At 45.2% G+C, this 25,530-nt stretch overlaps 1 protein-coding gene, 1 long non-coding RNA gene and 1 pseudogene across 3 annotated transcripts in view; 2 read left to right on the top strand and 1 right to left on the bottom strand.

Moving 5' to 3' along the window:
* Positions 1-4,437, bottom strand: part of BLM (BLM RecQ like helicase) — an 89,799-nt gene extending 85,362 nt beyond the window's left edge. Inside the window, exon 1 of one of the 2 annotated variants that reach the window (XM_040493589.1) lies at positions 4,317-4,437. The gene's annotated coding sequence lies outside the window, so the exon portion shown is untranslated. The remainder of the gene's footprint in view (positions 1-4,316) is intronic. The other variant, XM_040493587.1, reaches the window with a different exon arrangement.
* A 134-nt stretch (positions 4,438-4,571) lies between these two features.
* LOC121042353 (60S ribosomal protein L31-like) lies at positions 4,572-7,628 on the top strand (annotated as a pseudogene).
* An 8,105-nt stretch (positions 7,629-15,733) lies between these two features.
* On the top strand, positions 15,734-22,530 carry LOC121042352 (uncharacterized). Its single transcript, XR_005796134.1, has 3 exons — positions 15,734-15,893; positions 20,528-20,650; positions 22,408-22,530. It is a non-coding gene; the product is annotated as an uncharacterized LOC121042352 (long non-coding RNA).
* The last annotated feature ends 3,000 nt before the right edge of the window (positions 22,531-25,530 follow it).

Raw genomic sequence — 25,530 nt, 5'->3', positions numbered from 1 at the left:
TATGTGCAATTGAAACTTTATAATTATCTTTATGTTTACATAATTTTAATGTGTAATTAAACTTCATAGTTTTTTAATAATTATTCTTTAAATTATATATACTACGTACTTTCTAAGGTATTACGTATCTTTCTCAAAAAATTTGAGAAAGAAAAATTAGCAAAAATAACAAATAAAGGATTAACATTACAAACATACAAAGAAGGGTGCATGGGTGGCTCAGTCGGTGTCTGACCCTTGTTCTCAGCTCAGGTCTTGATCTCAGGGTCATGAGGCTCCCATGTTGGAGCCTACTCAAACAAACAAACAAACAAACAAACAAACAAAACCATACAAAGAACATCCAAGTTGCCATGAACAAATGATCCAGGGGTATAAACACACAGTTCACCAGAATATATAGACATTAAATAAACTTAGGAAGAAACATTCAACTTTTCTAGTAATTAATAGTATGAAGCAACATTTCATACCTATTAAATCAAGGAGAGTGGAATACTGTGATAATTTATAAGGTAAATGGCAACCATGAAGACTGAGTAGCTGCATGGAATAATTTGATATTGGGAAAACAAAAGAGTAAATCATGAGTGCATTATGCTTACAGCTAAGAAAGCTGCATAGCTAAAATTTGTAAAGGACTCATGAAAAAGGAAAATAGCTGATATGATTTAAAGACACGATTATGACTGTAATATTTTCCTGGATATTGCAAATATGTTTCATTAAGATACAGGAATTTTTAAACAAAGAACACTCAATAGTTCCTTGTGATTCTAGAGAACAAAGTCCATGTCATAACTCCAAGACCTTTCACAAATTGACTTCAACTTGTATTTTTCACTCAATGCCAGGCATCATGCTAGGCACTAGGGTACAGAGATGGGCAAGACATAATTACTCCCCTCAGTGAGCTCCTAGGCTGGCAGGAAACAGACATGCCAACAAACAATTACAACTTAGTGAAGTAAGTCCCAACGAGAAAAGGTTTCTTCTTAAAAGTCTAGGACTTCTTGGAGCACCTGGCTGGCTCAGTAGGAAGCGCACCCAACTCTTGATCCCGGGGTTGTGCGTGCGAGCCCCACGTTGGGTGTTGAGATTACTTAAATAAATAAGACTTAAAAAAACAAACAAACAAACAAACACAAAATGTGACTTCCCACAGAAACAGACACACAAATACGGAGAATAAACTCATGGCTGTCAGAGAGAAGGGAGGGACATGGGCAAAATGGGCAACATAGATGAAGAGGAGTGGGAGGTACAGGCTTCCAGTAATGAAATGACTAAGTCTAGGGGCTGAAAGGTACAGCCTAGGCAATAGTCAATGGTACTGTAACAGCCTTGTGTGGTGACAGATGGTAGCTATGCTTGTGGTGAGCTAGCATATAGTGTCGTCAGCTCACTATGATGTACACCTGAAACTAATGTAACATTGTGCTTCAACTATACCTCAATTTAAAAAGGAGGTGGGGGTGAGTCTATGGCTTCCCAGATGAAGGAAAAACTCAAGAAAATCGTAGAGAAGCTTTCCAAAGAACATTGAATTGGAGCCCAGGTGAAACCCTCCAGACAGGGTGCAGATGTGAAGGGTAGTCTATGCACTATTTGTACCAAGTCTGAGGCACATAGCAGGTGGCTGGAGACTGTTTAAAAACCTCGGGGATCCCACTACGGGCAATGGAGACCCACTGGGGCTTTCAGCATTTAGCTCCCGAGAGTATTTTGCAATTACTTTGGACCTCTTTGTTCTATCCTTTTTTCCATTAAAAGAAATATATATTGGGGTGCCTGGGTGGCTCAGTTAAGCATCCAACTTCGGCTCAGGTCATGGTCTCACAGTTCACAAGGTCAAGCCCGACACTGGGCTCTCCGCTGTCAGTGCAGAGCCTGCTTCGAATCCTCTGTCCCCTTCTCTCTGCCCTCCCCAGCTCTTGCTCACTCTCTCTGAAAAATAAATTAACATTAAAAAAGGAAAGAAATATATAAAAATATAAAAAATATATATTGATGTTAAAATATCTATTTAGTTAAAATTAGTACTTTTTAAAATATTTACTTATTCATTTTGAGAGAGAGAGAGCAAGCAGGGGAGGGGCAGAGAGAGGGAGAGACAGAATCCTAAGTAGGCTTCATACTGTCAACACAGAGCCTAACTTGGGGCTCGATCCCACGAATGATGGGATCATGACCTGGGCCGATATTAAGAGTCAATGCTTAACTGACTGAGCCATCCAGGCACCCCTTGGTTAAAATTAGTATTAATATATTTATGTTTAACTTTTATACATATTTCCTTTTAATTTTAAAATTTCAAACATACAATAAAAAGTTGACACCCATGTATTCACCAACCAAATTTAAGAAGTTAAATTCTGTCCTATTTCTCTTTCAAAGACATAAAACATTTTGGATGTATTTAAAATCACACACATCCATCATTCACTCCACTCATCTCCTTCTCTTCCCTCCCTCCTCACAGATAATACTGACTACCCCAAAGTGGATGCATATGACTTATCTGAATGTTGTTCTTTTACTACACATCTAACACTATGGGCTTTGCCCAGTTTTTTAACTCTGGGTTTATCAGTAAAATGAAGGCAAGAGCTACCTTTCCCAGTCAGTGGATTAGAAATAGAACGCTGAAATGCCTGGGTGGCTCAGTTGGTTGAGCATCTGACTCTAGATTTCGGTTCAGGTCATGATCAACCCACGGTTGGTGGGTCTGAACCCCACATTGGGCTCTGCGCTGACAGTGCAGAGTCTGCTTAGGATTCTCTCTCTCTCTCTCTCTCTCTCCCTCTCTCTGCCCCTCCATCATTCTCTCATAAAAAAAAAAAAAAGAAGAAGAAAAAAAAAGATACAGAACGTATGTGGTAGCTATCATCATCACGACTGCCACTGAAAGGAACTCAACACCCAGAAATTTTCACTTCTTTCAAGGAGACCATAAGCTGCTTTCTGATGTTTATTTATTTTGGGGGGAGAGAGACAGAGACAGAGACAGAGAGACAGAGCATGAGCGGAGGGGCAGAGAGACAGAGACACAGAATCGAAGCAGGCTCCAGGCTCCGAGCTGTCAGCACAGAGCCCAAAGAGGGGCTTGAATCTACTAATCATTTGATCGCGACCTGAGCCGAATATGGACGCTTAACTGACTGAGCCACCCAGGCGCCCCTATAAGCTACTTTCTGACAGCAGCCTAGCTAACAAAATGTTTACTCAATTTAGGTCTGTTTTCATTTCCCATATGGAATACTTCTGCCTTCTTTCCCAATTTCTGACCTCTAACCCAGGCTCTGCCATTACTGTCCCTTAACCTTGACAGGGGCACAGGAATGCTACTTATCTACATTGGTGGCACCAGGAGCTGTCAGGTGCCTGCTCCATCTCAGGCCAATAGGTGCCCAAAGTTCTGAGTAACCTGAGGGCAGGTGAGGACTGTGAGAGGAAGCCTGGTGTTGTGGCAGATGCCTGGGAGTCAGGCAGCTTTTTCCACACAGGGACAAGCTCTTCGTGCTTTAGATTCTCCTTGTCAAAAATGAGGACAATTTTACCTACTTCTCCGGGTGATGGTGATAACAGAACCCTTACCATGTAGCAAGTCCCCTTTGGAGCATTTATTGCATATATTAAGCCACTTAATCCTAACAAAACCTCCAGGGTGCAGAAGAGATGATTTCCCCTACACGACAGAAGGAAACCGAGGCACTTAGTTTAAATGACGAGTGGACAATCACAGAGCTAGTAGGTGGAAGAGCCCGGATTCGAAGCCAGGAAAAGTGATGCGGTCTGTGTCCTTAACCACCTCCCTCTGCGGAGATATTGTGGGGCTACAATTGTAAGCAAATGGGTCCCAGGCACGTGGCACACAGAACGCCCAAAATACAGCAGCCCGGCTCGTGACCGTGGAAAGCTCGAGAAAAAGTACAGTTTCGGTCTTCACCGGGGAGATGGGGGAAGTGCCAGAGGTCTGGGCTGGGATCATCCACAGACTGCAGTGTGCCTGGCCCTGTGGTAGGTACCGGAGTACACTAACAAGAACACAATGGGTGCCAGGCCGGCTCTTCCACCGACACCGGGGGCGATCCCGGCCCCACCCCCGGGCCTGTTTCCCCGTCTGGGAACACGCGTGCTTTTTCTCGCGTTCTCTCGGGCTACGGGCCGCGACAGAGGGCTCCGCGGGCCTCGCCCAACTGGGACGGGCAACGGAGAACCTTCCTCCCGGGCCCCGGGCCGGGTCGCCGGGAGCGGGGCTGGGCTGGGCGGTGCCGGGCCCGCAGTCCTGTCAAGTTCAAGCGCGCCGCACTCACCTCTCCCGCAGGCTCGCAGCGGGCAGAACCCCGGTCCAAACTCCCCGCGCCGCCGCCGCAGCCCCCGCGCAGCGCGCCAGCTCACTTCGCGCCGGAAGCCGGCCGATTCCGATTGGTTGCTTCCTGAGGAGACCGACCAGTGCCCTTGCCCCGTGGTACTTGTCCCCGCCCCTGTGGGCTGCTGGGGCGGGGTGTTCCCAACGCCCAATCAGAGTCTGAAATCCGAGGTCAGGTGACCGTGGTTCAACGTGGGCTTCCGGCACTCTCCGGATCTTTGTTGTCCTTGTGTTTCTTAGCGTAGGGGGAGGCTTTAAAGAAGACAGGCGCCTAGAAGCGAGCTGGGGTGAAACACCCCGGAACTGAGAGGAGCCTGAGACTTGGCAGTTCCCACAGGCCAGGTCAAAGCTCTGCACCCCTGCCTCTTTGGCTCTTATCCGCTGTCTCTGTGAGACTTGGGGGGATTCTGCTCTCCACCCCCTTGTAGAGCTGGCCTCTGCCCCAATACATGAGCGACTGTAAATTGTCATTGACGGGGAAAGGGATCTCAAACTCAGATGCCTCGGTGGACAGGTGAGGTACCTGAGTGAGAAGCCATGCTGCTGTTCCAGTTGATTGTTGACACGCGCGACTGTGGGCTCTGTGATGCCAGATCTTTTTTTTTTTTTTTTTAATTTGCTTCCCTTCCTTCTTTTCCTCCCACCCTTCCGCTTCCCTCTCTACTTTCCTCCCTTCCTTACTTCCCTTCTCTTCTAAGAAAAATTGAAAACGTGTTTATGTGTGAAATCCGCCGATTTTAAAATGCTACAAAAATAACACTGCAGTTGAACAAAACACATTATTGTTAAATTACTGTCTATAGGAAAAAGCAAAAGCAGGTTTTTAATAGCCAAATGGCCAAATAGGAAGCAAGATGGAGACAAGGTACAAGGTATGAAAAATCTACCAAAAGAGAAAGCTGAGTACACTTAGACTCAAAAGGAGGGTACTACCCAGAATGATAGGGTCGTCTCAGAACTCAATGAGGTGTGAAACCCCGCTGAAATTGCCTGGGCCACACACTGCCTGAATTCTCCTTTAGCTTTTTTCTTCATTGTCCTTCACATTTCTGCCTTCCCTAGTGCCAGTCATTGTGCTAAGCTCTTGAGAACTTTCTCATGGAGCGCACAGGATGTTAGACGTAGACGTCGGTGGAAGAGGCGGACACTTGAACATTGATGACAAAAGCGATAGGAATAGTGATCATATTATGGGAGTACCTAGGAACGACACATCCACAGAGTGACAGCTTTAGGTGGGATTCTGAGAGATGAGTAAGAGGTACGATCTAGAAGCAAAGGCCAGGAAACTGCAAAGACGACAATAAGGTACCTTTGAGGAAATGGCAGGGAAGTGAGCAATATGGAGAGATGATATGCGAGAGGAAAGGGACCAGATCTCAGTTTGGACTTCATCCTAAAGGTAAGTGGCAATTGTTGGATGTGGCGACAAGTAGGATAGGGGAGAGCCTGGTGCCATAATATTAAGTGAAATCAATGATTTTACATATACGTGTATATGTATGGATCTCCACCACCCAGATCAAGGTATGTACCATTTCCAGCACCTGGTAAGATTCCCTTGTGGAGCTTCCCAGCTCGCTCTCCCCCCAGCAGCAACCTGGTATTACACAGCATATATTCTTCTATAACTGCTTTTTTTTTTTTCTCAACATAGTATCTGTGAGTTTTATTTATATTGTATGTACCAGAGACTCATTCTCTTTTATTACTAATTTTGTGAAAACTGTGAAATGGCCCCCCAAATCCTTTTTGTCCAGTGAAAAATAAGGTGTTGTCTAGCATACCCTCAGGGGTATCTGATCCCATGTAGGCTCTATGCCTTTCATTGTCTTCGAGATAAAGAACATCTCTAAATTGCTTTAAAGACAGGTTCTTGTCTATAGAAATGCAAATTGTGTCCAGCGGAACGCATTTAATTATTGTCAATTTGATCAGTTCTGCCAGTTTTGCATCTATTTGTAAAGTATTTCATTATTTCTCTATAGTATATATGTGTGGTACTTTGAATTTTCCTTTGTACTATCTTTCTGGATCTCATTAATTAATGAGTTAAATAAAACCTTTGACATGTGTTTATGTCTTTATAAGAGTCATGATTATACTTGATTTTAAAAACCATTCTTTTATCAACAGTATGCAATTGTATGAGCATGCTACAATTTATTTATCCATTCATCTAATGATGGACATTTGAGTTTTTTCCCTTTGGCTATCATAAATAAAACTGCTGTGGACGTTTTTACATAAGTCTTTTGTGATCGTATGCATCACTTCTTCTTGGGGGGCAAACAGTATCTAGGAATAGGGTTTCTGGGCCATAGGGGTAAGCGTGTATTTACCTTTGGTAGAAACAGTCATGTTTCCAAAGCGGGTGTATCATTTTATACTACCACTAACACTGTGTAAGTGTCCCATTATCTGTATCTTCATCAGCATTGAAATTGCCAATCCTTTTCATTTTAGCCATTCTGCAGGGTGTTTAATGGTATCTCCTTGTTGTTTAACTTACTATAGAAGGTTTTCAGGAGAAGAGTAACTTGGATAGTTCCTTTCCAACCCTGGGCCCAGCAGAATGGCTCCTGCATAGCAGGGTGGTGAGAAGGAGACAGGCCATGCTGCCATCACCGAGGTACTGACCAGAGAACACATCAACATTCACGAGCACATCCATGGAATGGAGTTCAAGAAGCGTGCCCCTCAGGTACTCAAAGAGATCCAGAAATTTTCCAGGAGGGAGATGGAAACTCCAGATGTGCACATGGACACCAGGCTCAACAAAGCTGTCTGGGCCAAAAGGTGTAAGGAATGTTCCACACCGTATCTGTGTGCGGTAGGCTAGAAAACATAACGAGGATGAAGATTCACCAATACAGCTCTATACGTTAGTTGCCTATGTACCTGTCACCACTTTCAAAAATCTACAGACCAGTAATGTGGATGGGAGCTAATCGCTGATTGTCAAATAAAGGTATAAAACTACAAAAAAACAAAACAAAACACAAGTAACTTGAACAGATTTTAGAAAGCTCTTTTTGGTTGTTATGTGGAGAATGACATTTGTACACCAATGCTCATAGCAGTGTTATTGACAATAGCCAAAAAACCACATCTATTGGCAGATGAGTGGATAAACAAATATGATATCTATAGGCAATGGAATATTATTCAGTCTTAAAAAGGGATAAAATTCTGACACATGTAACAATATGAACCTTGAAGAAATTACACTAAATAAAATAAGCCAGGCACAGAAGGACAATTACTGTGTGATTCCACTAACATCAGGTACCCAGAATTCGGAGGCAGAAAGTAAAGTAGTGGTTACCAGGGTTTGGGGCGGAGGGTATAATAAGGAGTTACTGTTAAACAGGTAAAATTTGTTTGGGATGATAAAAAAGGTCTGGAGATGGATGCTGGTGATGGTGCACAACACTGTGAATGTAACTGACGTCACTCAACTGTACACGTAAGATGTTTAATGTTAAATTTTATGTCCTATACACCTTGACACACACAGGGACACACAGGTATGCACACGAGCCTGGTATTCTGGGTCTGAGAACTAAGCAGTGGCTCCTGTCTCCATTGAACCTGTAAAATTTTAATTTATAGAAGTGACTGAGGACACAGATTTTATTACTCTGTGTTTCCTGAGAGGAGGAAGCACGCCACACGGGGCCACGTGGGGAAGCAACAGGTGTGGTCAGGACGCAGAGAGGAGCAAGGAGAAACCTAAGCCAGACACTTAATCGGGGTTCGTACAGGGAAGGCAAGCCAGGGCAGGGAAAGTGGCTTGGGATTAGCTAGTGTGAATAATCCTGTGAAGTGTGAAGGCCCCAGGCTTGGGGACTGTTCCCAGATGTCTAGTACCTGGCCCTGAAATGATTTCGTCCAGGGCAAACATTGGCACAGTGTAGGAGAGTCAGACAAGGAGGTGGCTGTGTTAGGGACTTGAGATTGGCTGCAGGGTTTCTGATATGACTTTCTGTGCTTGAAAAAGTAGGATCACCCAATCACGCCTTGGCTCTTCATTTGGCAGTGTGTTTAGTAGATGTCAAAAGCACAAATACAGAATGTAAAAAACAAAACACAGAACAGTTGGCCCTGTGGCTGTCTGGTACCAAGGAAACTTTCAGGTGACGGTAGCGGAGACTTTCAGGAAGTAGGGCCTAAGTTGCTCGAAACAACACAGGAAACATTTTCAGAACATTTTACTATGAGCGTGAAAAAGAGGAACAGGTGGGAAGTATAAGGAGTCCTTCCAGGCCAGCCCATAACTCAGGTTTCCGTTTATATGGCATTAGCCAAAAAAAAAAAAAAAAAAAAAAAACAGACTTGAAATTTTTGGCCTCTAATAATGTATTTTTAAATTTTTTTAATGTTTATTTATTTTTGAGGGAGAGAGAGAGAGAGACAGAGCACTACCAGGGGAAGGGCAGAGAGAGGGAGACACAGAATTGGAAGCAGGCTCCAGGCTCTGAGCTGTCAACACAGAGCCTGATGCAGGCCTCAAACTCATGGACCACAAGATCATGACCTGAGTCAAAGTCAGCTGTCTAACCGACTGAGCCACCCAGGTGCCCCTCTAATAATATTTTTGTCAAATTTGCAAACTGTATTAAAAACATGATGTTGAAGGGGTGCCTGGGTGGCTCATAGTGTTAAGCGTCTGACTTCGGCTCAGGTCATGATCTCAGGTCATGAGGCAGGTGTCTTGTGGGAGTCAGTCTCCATGACCCAAAGCACAATGGGTGGCCCAGCTGGATACGGAAGGTCACAGCCTCAGGGTCTATGAGAGCCTCTATTCCTAGGACAGTCCAGTGTGTAGCCAGTTATCATTATTTTAATAGCGTACAGCATGAGGCTTAGAGGGCTCGTTTCTTTCATCACAAGCCTTTGAGCAACTTATTGCCATTGTAAGTAGTCTAGAAACTCCAGAAGGCATAAGAAGAGGTTGCCAAAGACTCTACAGTGAAGGGGTTTCTGAGGGCATTAATGGGAATGCCTGCTGATTTTAATTTGGAAGTAAAACTTGTAAATGAGGAGTATGTCGCCACCAGCCCTCCAAAGGACTAAAAGGTACAGGAACTATATGTCCGCAATGAGTGTGTCAGAAAGTCTCCTTGGAGACAGATGTCATCATGGCATACCTGTGCTCCTGGTGGACACGGTGAAGATCTTATCTGCACAGATTGCATGTGGTGGCAAATCTGTTGAGGCTCCCCATGCCTGGAAAAGGTACGTTGTGTCCCCTCAGAGGTGAAGGCAAAGCATAGATGAGAGGCTGTTGAAACGGGGACTCGATGTAATGTATTAGCCACATTTATAAGAGCAAAATATAAACCCGTTACTGACTGGATAGATTCAGTAAATTTATTTTTGAGAACGAGTGAGAGTGAGCACAAGTTGGGGAAAGAGGCGGGGGGGGGGAAGAGAGAGAGAGAGAGAGAGAGAGAGAGAGAGAGAGAGAGAGAGAATCTTAAACAGGCTCCACGTTCAGCACAGAGCCCCGCTTGGGGCTCAATCCCATGACCCTGGCAACACGACTTGACCCAAAATCAAGACTTGAAATGCTCAACCGACTGAGCCACCCAGGCGCCCCTAGATTCAGTAATTTTAATAATATTAGATGTTGGGTATGAGGGCCAGAGCGTTAATGATGCAGTAATCCACCACCAGTCACCTGTTGTAGACTGAATATTAGTCTCCTTCCAAAACTGATACATTGAAGCCCCACCCCGACTGGGACTGTATTTGAAGATAAAGCCTTTACGGACACAACTAAGATTAAATGAGTTCATGGGAGGGGCGCCTGGGTGGTTCAGTCGGTTAAGCGTCCAACTTCAGCTCAGGTCACAATCTCGAGGTCCGTGAGTTCAAGCCCCGAGTTGGGCTCTGGGCTGATGGCTCAGAGCCTGGAGCCTGCTTCCGATTCTCTCTCTGCCCCTCCCCCGTTCATGCTCTGTCTCTCTCTGTCTCAAAAATAAATAAAAATGTTTAAAAAAAAAAAATGAGGTCATGAGGGTGGGCCCCTAGTCCAACAGGACTGGTGGCTTTACAAGAAGAGGAAGAGAGAGATTTCTTTTTCTCTGCACCACACACGCAAGGCCACGTGAGGACACAGTGAGAAGGCCTACAGGCCGGGAAAAGAGGCCTGACCAGAAACTGAATCAGCCAACACCTTGATCTTGGACTTCCCAGCTTTCATAACTGTGAGAAAATAAATTCCTGCTATTGAAGTCACCCATTCTGTGGTATTTGGTTATGACAACCCAAGCTGACTGATACAGCACCTTTTGTTTTTTCCAGGTTTAAGAAACAGGCGAAATTGGGCTGTCAAATGGAGAAGCAGTGGGGATAATCACCCCTTTGTTAATTAGGTTTTAATCCTTGAAGGCCCTATTGTAACTTACATTGGGCCATAATAGCTATTTTAACTAAGGGGTGTCTGGAGTCCACTGTATCGAGCCAATCTGTAACTGCTAAAGACTTAGTTTCTTGGGTTGTTAAAAAATGTCTATTTATTTTGAGAGCCAGAGAGAGAGCACACACAAGTGAGCAGGGGAGGGGCAGACGGAGAGGGAGAGAGAGAGAACCCAAGCAGGCTCTGCACTGTCAGCGCGTGGGGTTAGATCTCACGAAACACGAGATCACGACCTGACCTGAAATCAAGAGTCAAACGCTTACCCAACTGAGCCACCCAGGTGCCCCAGCCAAGGATTTAGTTTTAATTTATTGTTGATTGCATTAGAGCGTGTGTGTCCAATATGGCATATTTTTAGGGCAATGGGTATTCTGACTATGGAAAATTTAGGCAAGGCTATAAAGTGAGACATTCCTAGGTTGTTTTGTTTTTTTTTTTTTTTTTCTCTAGCTTATATTTAATTACTTTCTTAAGATTATAGCAGGCACGATGTTTAAGTTTAGTGGAATCTCTGGCTATAACTACAATTTGAGCCCCAGTATTAAAACCATAAAGTTTTGTCAATTGGTACATTTTGCAACTGCTAGAGTTAATTTAGAGCTTGGGCTGCAGACACACAAAAGACAATCAGCACTGTTTTTATCTTTTTGTTATACAAATTGTTTTAGTATGTAAGTTTTTTGTACATAAACTTTGGATTTCCAATTGGGTCAAATTAAGAAAATGTCTTTTAGTTAGATATCATGTATACATATGTAAAGTATCTATTATACATTTGTGTTAAAATATTATATAGATACATAATCTATTTAGTTACCTTTTATTTTCTCCCTCTGCATCTAGGGATGTTTTGTTCTTTTTTCTCTGCCTACCGTTTCTCTCCTGTTTCAGGCTTTTAGCTGCCCAAAAGAGTGGTTTCTAGTTTCTGTCTCCAGCTGGTAAGAGGAAAGACGGAGAGAAGAGCCCCAATATTTCCACAACCTAACCTGTCCCTTTCTTGGAGGATTCCCAACACACATCTTTTTTTTTTTTCCTCTTAAAATCTTTTAGGGGCGCCAGACCTTGTTTTTCAGCTCAGGTTATGACCTCACAGTTTGTGAGTTCAATCCTGCTTGGGATTCTCTCTCTCTCTCAAAATAAATAAATAAACTTAAAAAAAATCTTTCAGAACAGCCAGACAGCTGTATCTCTAGATGGGTAAAGTTTTTCTTTTTTTTTTTTTTTTCCCTGTCTCCTGGCTGTCCCAGACCTTCCCCTGCCCACCCCCCACCCCCCACCCCCACCTCCTCTGTTTTGCTTTTGAATGTTTACCTGATAAAAGTCCTAGTCTGAATAATTCCAGCAGGATTGGGGGCATAGGGGCTGTCCCTAGATGTCTGGCCCCAAACCCTGGGTTGATCTAGGGCAGGGGAAATATTGGCAAGGGATCGAGGGTTATATAAAGGAGGGGCCTGTGGGTGTGGACGTAGGACAGGCGAGAGGGTTTGAGTAGGACTTTCAGAGCTTGCAAAAGCAGCATCGCACGTGAGATGTAAACAACTTTGGCTGTTCGGGCGGGCCTGTGGTTAGGAGATGTCAGGCACACAAATACAGAATCCAAAAAAACGGTTTGAGCAGCGCTGGGGCACGCTGGGACACTCTCCAAGACGCTAGTGTGTCACCGCAGCCACGTGTGTGTTGGGCATACCATAAGAGCTTCCAGGCATAAAAAAGCTCCCCCCCCCCACAAAACCCCGAAGGCAACAAAAGAGAACCTTCCGCGGTAAACATCTGTCGTTTTCACCCGTGGAGGACTGTCTGTTCACCGCATCTTGATATCCCTTCGGAGAGCCACCCCTTCCGACTCCCAGGCCACGCGGCTCTGGCCATTGTGGGAATGGCTTCCGACGACTGGAGCCCCAGAGGCGGTCACGTGACTTCCTCCTGGCCAATCAGCATCTCCCGCTGTCTAGGCCTCCGTGATTGGTTCAGGGATGGGCCCATGGTTCCACCCAGTCGGTTGGTAGAATGTACTGGGAGCAGCGCAGGTGTCTCTTTTCTGGTGGGGTTGTCAACCTGTTAGGGTGTCATCTTGGAGCTGGGACTGCGAAGGGGGCACCAGGTGGAGGAGGAGTGGGAGCTAGCCTGGGAAAAAACCGCCACAGAGGAGAGTACAGGCAAGCTAGGGAAAGAAACTGGGTTCTGATTGGATTGTCCGACGCCCTGGATCCTGCGGTGCGATCAAGTACATGAGCTGTTAAGTTCCCTTTCATACTTAAAAAATTTGCAAGGTGCAAACTAGTAGGCATAATATGCTACTGTTTATGTAATAATACGAGGGGAAAATAGTGTTTCTATGTATCGGCTTGCAAATGCATTTAATTTTTTCTGATAAGAAACTAATAATCAAAGATACCTGTTGTGGAACGGTAACTCAGTAAATGGGGGAAAGAATCGTAAAAAGACTTCTCTGTATATCCTTTTCTATCTTTCGACATTTACACAGCTGAGAGTGTTACCCATTCATAGTATTAAATACAGACTTCTAAAAATACAAAAACTAGAGGCTGCAATGGTATTTTATAAACCTTAGGAAGAACAAATCCTATTACATCAACAACATTGAATTTTCAAAGTATGTTCTAGTAAGATAAGTATATTTCCACTCCTAATCACTCAGGAGCAAAGTAAAAAACATTAACAGTTAAGAGACCAAATAGATGAAGCAAGATCTTAATTGAATTTAAGGTTAGGGGTGCCTGCTGGCTCAGTCAATCAAGATGCAACCCATGATCTAGGGTCATGAGTTTGAGGCCCACACTGGGTGTAGAAATTACTAAAAAAATAAATAAAAATTTAAAAGTAAATAAGTAAAGTTAAGGTTATGTATACACAGCCTACCTTGTGTTATGTTTGCTGAGAAGATTCAGGAAGCTTTCTGAGATATCCAGTGATAACTGCAAAGTTCTTCCAGAATATTCGGTGTTATCCACAAGGAACTTCTGTCTCGGAGTAGGATGTAGTAGGTATCAGTACGTCATCATTCCTGCTGCAGCAATTGGGGGTAAGGATAAGCTACAAAAATCATATATATTTGTTTAAGTTCATTTATTGATTTTTGAGAGAGAGAGAGAGAGAGAGAGAGCGCGCGCGCCCCCCCGCGCGCGGGGTGGGGGAGGGGCAGAGGAGACAGAGACGCAGAATCCAAAGCAGGCTCAGGCTCCGTGAGCCCCATGTGGGGCCTGAACCCACGAACCGGGAGATCATGACCTGACCGAAGTTGGATGCTCAACCAGCTGAGCCACCCAGGCACCCCTCCCCGACAAATCATATTTTTAAAGACATCAAAGAGCAGTGGAAAACAGAGAAGGAAGAGCCCATTCTGGGTGAGCTGAGATTGTTGGTCATTTTTTCCCTGGGGCATTTGTGAAGTCTGGTCATAGGCTAACGACTGGGCTTGGTTTACACGGAACTGTTGAGGCCACTCAGGCTATTGTTACAGGCTAGAATCTAGATACGAGGCTCTTTTGCCCATGGGATATTTGGTAAGTGCTGGGGTAGACTGGGGGCAGGGGATAGGGGAGGGCCTGGCTGGGGCCTTGCCTGGAAAGGCAGGGTAAGATCTGCATTCTCTTACTGTTTAGAAGGCTGAGTCCCCTAAAGGGAAGGGGCTGCAACAAACACAAGGCAAATCTCATTCTCACGGTAATTAAAAACAGGGGTGGACAGAGTCTAACTAAAGTTGCAACTCACTTCAACTCAGCTCCATTCTGATTGGGTTGAGGCATCATCCCTTTAAGCTATGTTGCCTTCCGGAGGATGGGTAAACCCTCCGGGGGAAATATAATTAACTTCAACTTCTGTGATTCTTTTATACACAATATTTGGCATATAATAGAACATTGTAAGTCATCGAAAAAGCAGGTTATCGTAGACTGAACATTGGCCTCCCCAAGATATGTCTGTCCTAATTCCTGGAGCCTGTGAATGTAGAGACTTTGCAGATGTGATTAAGGATTTTAAGATGGAGGGGCGCCTGGGTGATGCAGTCGGTTAAACGTCCGACTTCAGCCAGGTCACGATCTTGCGGTCCGTGAGTTCGAGCCCCGCGTCAGGCTCTGGGCTGATGGCTCGGAGCCTGGAGCCTGTTTCCGATTCTGTGTCTCCCTCTCTCTCTGCCCCTCCCCCGTTCATGCTCTGTCTCTCTCTGTCCCCCAAAAAATAAATAAACGTTGAAAAAAAAAAAAGATGGAGACATTATCCTGGTTTATCCAGGGGGACCCAATAAAAGCACAGGGGTCCTTATAAGGAAGCAGGAGGGTCGTAGTCAGTAGAAGGAGGCATTAAGATAGAAGCAGTAAGTTGGAGTTACGGGGAGACGGGATCACAAGTCAAGGAATGCAGGTCCCCCAAGAAGCTGGAAAAGACAAAGAACTGGATGCTTCTTTGGAGCTTCCAGAAGCAACCAGCTCTGCCAATACCTCGACTTTAGCCCCACGAGACTGATTCTGGACCTCTGACCTCCGGAACTGTAAGATAATAAATCATCATTGTCTTAGACCACTACATTTGTGGTCATTTATTATAGCAGCAATAGGAAACTGATACAGCAGGGCAATGCACCTGATCATCAAGAGGGGAAAAGTGAGCCAACGAAAGTAGACCCACATCTGATCTGGATGTCAAGGATTTAAGATAACTATTTAAATATGTTAAAGAGGGGCGCCTGGGTGGCGCAGTCGCTTAAGCGTCCGACTTCAGCCAGGTCACGATCTCGCGGTCCGTGAGTTCGAGCCCCGCGTCGGGCTCTGGGCTGATGGCTTGGAGCCTGGAGCCTGTTTCCGATTCTGTGTGTCTCCCTCTCTCTCTGCCCCTCCCCCGTTCATGCTCTGTCTCTCTGTGTCCCAAAAATAAATAAAAAATGTTGAAAAAAAAATAAATATGTTAAAGAAAATAGTGGGGGCAACGGACAAAATGGTGACCAGATGGGGAATTTCAACAGAGAACTGGAATCTGTAAAAGCCAAAGGAACATTCCAGAATGGACACATGTAACATCTGAAATAAAGAATTCCGATGGGCTGAGTGGCAGAGTTGGACACAGCAGAGGCAAGAGGTTGGTAAACTTGAAAACGGGCCAATGGGAAATATCCAAACGAAAGTACAGAAAGATAAAGTAGCAAGAACAATGTTAACTGCAAAGAATATAATATTTGGCTAAGAAGATTATTCATTCCTTTAATCTTAGAACGTTTGTTGTAGAAAATAAAACGGAATCTGTGTATTTAAACTATAAAGAAACTCACTTTATAAATCATATTGTAGATTCCCCTATTAGCCTCCTGGATCTAGTAACATAAAATAAAGCTTCTAGCAGTTTCGACTCTAAAAACTGAATTTGTCTTCACATTTGTAGAATGGAGGTGGTGGTGCACGTCTCACAGGACTAGGATGAGAATTAAGTGACACGAGGCCCTTAGCATAAGGCCTGGCACAGAGTAAATGCCCATTGGAGACATCTGCCCTGTCACGTGTCGTGAACTCCTATCACATGAAATGAGGTTAAATGAGGTAATGGATATAAAGTGCTCTGTCAAGTCCTTACAAATGGTGGTTTTTCCTATCATAGCATGAATCTCAGTTTACCAACTCAGGTGTGTGATAAATGGTATTTTCTTTATTTAAAAAAAGGTTTTTTTTAAATATTTATTCATTTTTGAGAGACAGAGCAGAGACAGAGCATGAGCGGGGGAGGGGCAGAGAGAGAGGGAGACACAGAATCCGAAGCAGGCTCCAGGCTCTGAGCTGTCAGCACTGAGCCCGATGTGGGGCTCGAACTCACGGACCGCGAGATCGTGACCTGGCTGAAGTCGGACGCTTAACCGACTGAGCCACCCAGGCGCCCCAATATTGTCTTTATTTTGAGATAATTCTATGTTTTGGGCTCCCAACTGGCTAGAGTGACAGCAAATTAATCTCAGGAATCGGGGCTCTTCTTTCCTTTCTGCTGAATGGTACTTGTGTTCTAGAGGCTCATGTTGTGCCAACGTGGGGAGGGTGGGTGGTCCTTATGTTTCCCCGGAGTCAGCCAGAAGTATCTTGTTCCTGTACATGTGCCTTCTTCAGGACTCTCTCCTCAACTTCCCTTCCCACTTTGGGGGCCATGGGGATCTTTCTGCCGCTATGGTGCCAGACGAGGGCCTGGGGGTCTTAGAGAGGCTGCTTGGGGCACAGCTTGCCCTGACACCCTAGACAGTAGTGTCTTCTCTGCCATTGTGTTCCCTGGGGTACTGCCCGGGAAGCAGGGCCCCTGGCCTTTCTTTCTGGAACCCATCTCATCACCGTTCTCACAAATTAATTCCTCATTTATTTTTCCTCTGTGTGAGGGGCTTTTTATCTGGTCTCCATAGAGAATTCTGTCTTCTTCTTTTTTTTTTTAACGTTTATTTGTTTTTTGAGAGACAGAGAGAGACAGAGCATGAGCAGGGGAGGGGCAGAGAGAGGGAGACACAGAATCTGAAGCAAGCTCCAAGCTCTGAGCTGTCAGCACAGAGCCCGACACAGGGCTCGAATTCATGAGCAGTGAGATCATGACCTGAGCGGAAGTCGGACGCTTAACCGACCGAGCCACCCATTTGCCCCTAGAATTCTGTCTTCTTTTTTTTTTTTTTTTTTTTTTTTACGTTTATTTATTTTTGGGACAGAGAGAGACAGAGCATGAACGGGGGAGGGGCAGAGAGAGAGGGAGACACAGAATCGGAAACAGGCTCCAGGCTCCGAGCCATCAGCCCAGAGCCCGACGCGGGGCTCGAACTCCCGGACCGCGAGATCGTGACCTGGCTGAAGTCGGACGCTTAACCGACTGCGCCACCCAGGCGCCCCAGAATTCTGTCTTCTTAATAGGTGTAGGCCCCTGGAAACTATTGTTTGGGACTATAAGATCCCCCCACCCTTTATCTCTGGGGAGTATGTTCCAAAACCGCTCCCACCAAGGGATGCCTGAAACCACAGATAATTCGGAACCCATACACTATTTTTTCCTGTACATACATACATACATACTTAGGGTACATTTTCATTTATAAATTCAGTAAGAGATTAACAACAACAATAATAAAGTAGAACCATCTAACAATGCACTGTAATAAAAGTTATGTGAATGTGGTCTCTCTCTCTCAAAATACCTTATTGTACTGTTCTTGCCCTTCCTCCTGTGAGGATGTGCCATAAAACACCTACATGTTGAGGTGAAGGGAGGTGAGTGACGTAAGCACCCTGACGTGGCGTTCGCCTACGCCCTCTGCTTCTGAACTGGGCTGCCCGTGGATAACTTAAACCGTGGAAAACGAAACCGCGGATAAGGGGGCCTACTGTATCGTTTTCTGCCGAAGCAGCTTCAAGCTACAGGTCATGGCACTGGAAGGGACGCTGCTTCATGTGTGGGGGGCAGAAATCTCTGTGGGAGGTCCCCTGTGAGCCGCTGGCTGACAGCTGGGACGCACGTGTGTAGGGAAAGACTACGTGGGGCTTCCGGCGAGAGGCTGCTACAGGGCTGAGAATTAAACAGATCCTGGAGGTCTGGCAGATAACTGAACCTAGAGCACCTCCAGGGTATCATCCGCAGGGGCCACTAAGCAATCTAAAATCCCTACACAGGCAAGAAAACAGGACAATGTGACCCAGATGAAAAACAACAAAACAGTCGGTAGAAACTGACCTCAAGATGGGCCAGATGTTGGATTTAGCAAAGACTCTAAGTAGTATAACTATGTCCAAAGATGTAAGAGAAAGTTACGTTCCAAAGAACTAAAAGAAAATATGGTCAGAATGAGCGTGCCGATGGGAAACTGAGACCAGCAGGTAAGGAGATCCAGGGATCTAAGCGCTCTCAAATTGATCTACCAAATCCTCATTATTTTAGACCCTCCTTCGCTCCTAATTCCTGGGATTCCTGGTTCTTTTCGTGGTTGTTCCTTTTTAGGATTCTGTGGTATAATATAAACTGCGTTGGTTTTTACCGAATCCCACTTCTGGCTCGGGAATGGTCGCTTGGATCTTCTAAGACAATCACCATCCCTCTTCTGTTGTCTGGCCTCCAAAACTGTGTTACCATTGTCTCCTCTGTTCTCCTTGTCCTTGTAGATTTATTGTAGTTTGTTAAAAAATCAGTTTACTATGGTTTTAATAAGGGTTTTAGAGGGAATGAATGTAGATGTACATGTTTCATCCACAGTTACAGCCCGGAACTCCTGCATTAAGTCTTAAAAGTGATTTAAATAGCATAACACTTCCTGGAAACCGTTCTCATCCAATATGTGAACAGCCGTCTGTTGGCCTCCCCCTCACTAAAAGGCCTCAAATGAGATTTCTTAATCTGTCTGTCTTCTTGTGCTCTCAAGGGCCACCAGACCTCTGAAATAAATTAGAGTTATGCTGGTCCCCAGCCCATTACTTGGACATGATAAATCAGGAAGAGGGAGACGCTCACTTTCTTCTAAGGAAGCAGCCATCCTCGGGGGGACCTGCGCTCACCACAATTTTACAAATGCATACCTTCTTAGACACGCCTGGCTTTTGATGACAGCAAATATTAAATTATGCTTCAACTATAAAACCTCTATTGCATCGAACTCGAGCTAACAACATTAAGTGATTTCCTAGGTTTAAAAATCTAAAAGGCTTTTTCTTCCCTTAAACAAGTCCTGCCAGCCCCAGCATTAATTATTCTTGATTCTTATTAGAATCATTCTTTTGCCATGAGAGGCGGGGGGGAGAAGTACCTTTGTTGTACGGAGACTGACGGGGACAACTCCCCTCCTGCCTATTATAGTTCTCTATGTGGTTGGTAGCTCCCGACGTGCCTCCAGCCTGTGTTCTGTGACCGGGACACCTATGTGGTTGGAACCTTCTTCCATTTTTTGTCTTGGCTCCTCTCTCAGTGGCGAGGGGGCTGCTCCACTTCAGGCACAGAACACCTTCTCAAAACCAAACTATAATCCCTACCTGCTGTCTAAGGATGTCAGTATTCATTTTATGTATCTCAGCTGGCCACATTACCCTTCTACATTGCGCCCAAGCAAAGCCCACACCTTTATCTCCAATTCCAACATACTAAAAAAACCTTATAATTGTGCTCCTGCTTTTTGTACACCCCTCTGTTTGCCTTCACACAACGTTTCTCCCCTCTTTTTTGTTAACAGAATCTTGATTTCGTGCAAACATCTATGTACCTCCCGCCTCCCCTAGAAACTGGCTCGGGGGCAAATTTTGATTAGTTGGGTATCATTTCCCTAGACGAGATTGTTCAGTATGGATAAAGTTCTGACTTCTTTTTTTGTTGGTGGTAGTTTTTTTTTTTTAGGTTTATTTATGTATTTTGAGAGGGAGAGAGAGAGAGAATGAATGAGTGGGGAAGGGACAGAGAGGGAGAGAGAGAATCTCCTGGGGAGACTTCTGAGAAAGCTTTCCTCATTCCCAAAAATAGACCCTCAGAGAGTCATCCTCTTTTGCTGATCATTGTTGGGTCTGAGTGTGGCACCTCGAGCAACAGCAGCCTTCTCGTGACTGAGACAGAATCTAGCCTGGGGAGAGGAGAGGAGACAGATGAAAGACTGGGTCCTCCATGACGTCCCCAATTATACTAACCACAGAGCCTTTCCCCCTCAGGGAATCTTGTTCAATAAAATACTCTTAATTTTTAAAGCCAAAGCGAAGTTGAGTCCACTAGATTTTTTCTCTTTGGCCCTTCAGGTCCACTGTCCACTCCTCTCTGAGTCAGGAAGTTGGATTTGCCGATGGCCTGCATCGGCGGCAGATCAACGTGGAGGGATAGAGAGCAGTTTCCATAACCACCCCTTCCCTTTGCCCTTCCAGGTATGAGGGTAGCTTCCCTCTGTTGCTAGCTCCCCTCCCCGTTGGCTTCTGGAACCCTGCTCAAACTTTTGTAATCCCTCCATTAGCCTCTCTGAAATGTCCCCTTTCCAGTGTGCCGCCTCTTTTCTGTTGGGATCCTGACTGATACATAGGGTTTTCAACTGATGTAGGCACCGTTCACCTGACAGAGCTTGTAATGGCCTCAAAGACATTTTACTGTCATCTTTTACACGGATGGATCTGTTCACTGGTTTCAGTTCGTGAGGCAGGGTAATGTCCCCTTTGATGTCTGCCGTCTGCACAGGCGATGGGCTGACTGCTTTCATCAACACACTAGTCTTCTAATAAATTTGCCAATATTTTTATTGACACCAGATGACTTTGGGGTTGTTCATATTTATGGCCAATTGGGAAAACAACGAAGAGCAATAAATCTCCAAGTGTCTTTAGATTAAGGACGTGTTATGCCTTACAACTGTCTTCTGAAGAAACCTTGTGAGATGCTCCCGCTGGAAATGCTTTGGCTGCTGCAACCATTTCTCTCCTCTCAGGCCATCGTGTTGTTTTCCTCACCCACCAACCAGGCTCCTCCAACATCTCTCCTGGAAATTGCTCTGCTCCAAACCAGGCCCCCATGGTCTTCACCCAGCTCACCCTGGGTATTCCCCAGATGGCCACTTGATGGCGTCCAAGAATCTTCTCCCTCATTTCCCTCACATGATCCAGGAATGGCTCACATGCATAAAGGGGGTGTGACAAAGAAGTCTGATAAAGTTATTGATGTGTTTTGACATGTTCCATTGTGGATCATAGCGCTATCATACCTGCCATTAACAAAAAAAAATTTTTTAAGGTTTATTCATTTTCGAGAGAGACAGACAGACAGACAGAATGTGAGCAGGGGAGGGGCAGAGAGAGGGAGACACAGAATCTGAAGCAGGTCCCAGGCTCTGAGCCATCAGCACAGAGCCCAACGCAAGGCTCGAATGCACGAACCGCGAGATCATGACCTGAGCCAAAGTTGGATGCTTGACTGACTGAGCCACCCAGGCGCCCCTTGTGCCTGCCATTTTAAAAGCATACAATGGAAGGCACAACCCACAACACTATTATTCTGTTTCATTTCATCCAGATGAAGAAGTCTTGATCACATAAATAGGAATGTATGTTTACAGGATATATAGAAATATCACCATATGCAAAATATACTATTGTCATCAAAGAGCTGTGGAAGGTTTCACATTCAGATGTAAATACCCCTGTCCTTTAATATAATGGGACACACACTTTAGAGGTCGTACTGAAAAGGAAGTCTGTGAAGCCTCTCAGAAACAGCAAGAAAGTCACTGTAGACTTTCAGCATGGGGGGGTAAAGTGACAAAGTAGGATTTTGAAAACTAAATTGTCCAAGGTATGTGCAGATACCTGAATCAAACAGCCTAGATCCTGCCCTTAGTTCTGGTGAGTATAAGACACATAGCTTTCAAAGAGACAAGACTTTCTCGTCTTGAAATATTAACGGGTTGAGCCATAAAACTTCCCGCTATACTTCCAGGGGCACCCGCTTTAAAAACATCATATATTAAATGCCATTCTACTAAAGTAGGTGCAAAGCATTTTTTTTTTAAAAGGTCGTCAAGGTCTTACATTCGTAAGTGACCTAAGATAGCAAATGCTGTTGCGACTCTGCCTGTATCTACTGGATCCCTCTGATTCTGATTCCAATTCCAACCTGTGTTGTTTTTGCTCACACCAAGTGATTCTCTGCATCACCAGCTGTCCTACAAGTCAACTCAATTCTGACACTCTCTGCCTGGAGATGACATCGGATCCCACGGGTTAAGGTGAAGTCCTACAAGACTGTCCCACTCTTCAGATGCCAATCATAAGTTGGCACCTGGGGCGTCTGACCAAGCATTATAGACTGGAGGTTCCCATGGCCCCCTCCTTGGGTTCGGTTAATTTGCTAGGGCAGCTCACAGAACTCAAAGAAACATTCTAGATTACCATTTGATTTTTTTTTAATGTTTATTTTTGAGAGAGAGAGAGAGAGAGACAGAGAGAGACAGAGTGCGAGCAGGGGAGGGGCAGAGAGAGAAGAAGACACAGAAACTGAGGCAGGCTCCAGGCTCTGAGCTGTCAGCACAAACCCCGACCTGGGGCTTGAACCCACAAACTGTGAGATCATGACCTGAGCCAAAGTCAGACGCTTAACCGACTGAGCCACCCAGGCCCCCCAATTACCAATTTATTATAAAAGGATGTACAGTAACTCAGAAAGAGCTGTGTGGGACCCAAGGAATTTAACAAAAATCCCCCACCCCTGGACAAGCAGAGCAAGACTAATTCCATTTTGTGCTACACCCACCGTCTCATGTATAACCCCCATATGACCTACTTATTGCTTAAGACACTCCCCCACCCTAGTCAAGCCGCTGAGCACACCCTTACTGGAAACCGGCTCAAATAGGAATGCAGAACCCCTAACCGCCAGAGAATGTAAACCCCGCCTTTTGCCCGCCAAACTTGCGCGCCAATTCTGACCAGAGTGATAGGCTAGTTCAAACAGTTACTGTAGGGTAAATTGTAATTCAATTGGCCACCGGCGTGTGGACTGACATGACTATGCAACTTTCTGTGTGTGTTACAATCTCATTGGCCACTGGCCCCTATAAAACTGCTACCCCTTTTAACCTAGGGGTCCAAGTCCCTGCTCTGCTGTGTCAGGTATAGTTGGGCCCAAGCTCAAGCTTGCAAATAAACCCTCGTGCGTTTGCATCGGTATCGGCTCCTTGGTGGTCTCTCGGATTCGAAATCGGGGGCATTACAAGCTGCACAGGGCACGGTGTGGGGAAAGGTGCAAAGCTTCCATGGCTTCTCTGAGCACCACTCTCCCCAAATCTACACATGTTCACCAACCTGGAAGCTCTCCAAACCCCATACTTTTGGGTTTATATGAAGGCTTCATTACACAGGCATGATGGATAAAATTATTAGCCATTGGCAGTTAGATTCAACCTCCAACCCTTGCATGGAGGTCGGCGGGGAGGGGTGGGACTGAACCCTCTCATCACAAAGTTGGTTCCCCTGGCCACAGCCCACCCTTAGGAAGACCCAGGGGCTTCCCAAGTCGCTTCATTCACATAGCTTTAAAAGACGCCTTTATCACCCTCATCACTTAGAAAATCCCCAGGATTTTAGGAGCTCTGTGCCAGGAACAGGGACAAAGACCAAATATGTGTATTTCTTATTATAAATCACAACAGCACAATCCCTTTCACCATTTCTGTTCTGTGACCCTCCGGCTTCTGTGCCCTTCATTTCCAGTGGTTTCTATCTGTGACAGTTAGAGGCTCTCCCTTGGGCTGCTTTGCACACCAGCACACAAAGATTGCCAGGACTGCCTGGGAGTTTAAGCACGCCTCCTCCAAGTTGCGTCTGGGGCTACTGACCGGCACAGGGGCATGAGGAGGGACAGACTCCAAGGCATACTTTACTCTTCAGAACTCCCGTCTCTATCTATTGGTGCTTGGCCAACATCATACTCTCGATGGCTTCTTACCTTTCCTCCGTCTTTCCCCCAGTCCTTCCCTTGTTTCTCCCCGGAGCACTTCCTTAATACCGTGTGCGCACGACTTCCGTCTCAATATTTGCTTTTGGGAACCCAACCTGAGAAACCAACATCTCTATAAACCATGCTGCCGTGTATATGGCCTTACGTAGGGATGCACATCAAAGTCCACCAGAAAAAACTGTCCTGAAACATTGCAGAAAGTCTTTGGCTTTGAATCCATTACTGCAGAAAGAAATCTGCTGCAGTGTAGGGAGGGAGGGGAGTATAGAGGGGCAGAGTAATAATGCCTCTGGCTTTGTCCCTGATCCAAACAGGAGCTGCCAGGGAAAGGCCCACTGCTGTCCTCTGAGCTTTATGAGGAGCGGTCCCAGGGGCTGTCGGGACTCTGTTCTTCCTGACTGCTATGGAGTGATCCTGGGTTTCTGTTTCAATTTCCTATTCAGTTGAAGATTTACAACTCCCAAAACAAAGATATATGCCAAACAAGTTTTTTGTTTGTTTCTTTCTTTTATTTTTTTTTTCAACATTTTTTAATTTATTTTTGGGACAGAGAGAGACAGAGCATGAACGGGGGAGGGGCAGAGAGAGAGGGAGACACAGAATCGGAAACAGGCTCCAGGCTCCGAGCCATCAGCCCAGAGCCTGACGCGGGGCTCGAACTCACGGACCGCGAGATCGTGACCTGGCTGAAGTCGGACGCTTAACCGACTGCGCCACCCAGGCGCCCCTGTTTCTTTCTTTTAAACTCAGCGTCTCCAGAACTATTGGCCACTCACTGGCTATAATGTGCTCACTCATCATCTCTGTCCACGTCTGTGTCCACAATGCTCTGCCCAATAACTGCAGAATATGCTGGTTTTGTTTAAGGACACATGGAGCCTTCCCCAAGATAAACCATACACTAGAGCATTAAATAAATAAATAAATAAATAAATAAATAGTATTAAAAGATTGACATCTTAAAGAGCATGTTCTCTGATAACAATGGAATTATATTATAAAGGTTAGACAAAATTAACCAAGTAAATTTGCAGATCTAGTGGCCTTCGTTAAATGATTCATGCTTCGGGCAGCGTTCTTTCTAGCAAGTAGAGGGGAGCTCCCCAGGGGTACAGAAAAAGGGAGGGTTTTTAAAGGTAGAGTGGGAGTGGAAAAAAGGAAATTAGTAGCAAAGAATCCACTCTTCCAGGCAAGGTTACCCTCCTAAGGCGAAGGGAAGGAATCTGTCGGTGAGTTTCCCAGTGCTGATCAGGAACTCTCCAGGCTGACTTGTTAAAGGTTACATTTCTGGGGGGCAGAAATTGCA

The sequence above is a fragment of the Herpailurus yagouaroundi genome, unplaced genomic scaffold (assembly GCF_014898765.1).
Source record: "Herpailurus yagouaroundi ecotype Mexico unplaced genomic scaffold, PumYag 185, whole genome shotgun sequence".
Taxonomy (NCBI): domain Eukaryota; kingdom Metazoa; phylum Chordata; class Mammalia; order Carnivora; family Felidae; genus Herpailurus; species Herpailurus yagouaroundi.
Note: the sequence above shows the minus strand (reverse complement) of the source record. Positions and strands in the feature narration are given on the sequence as shown.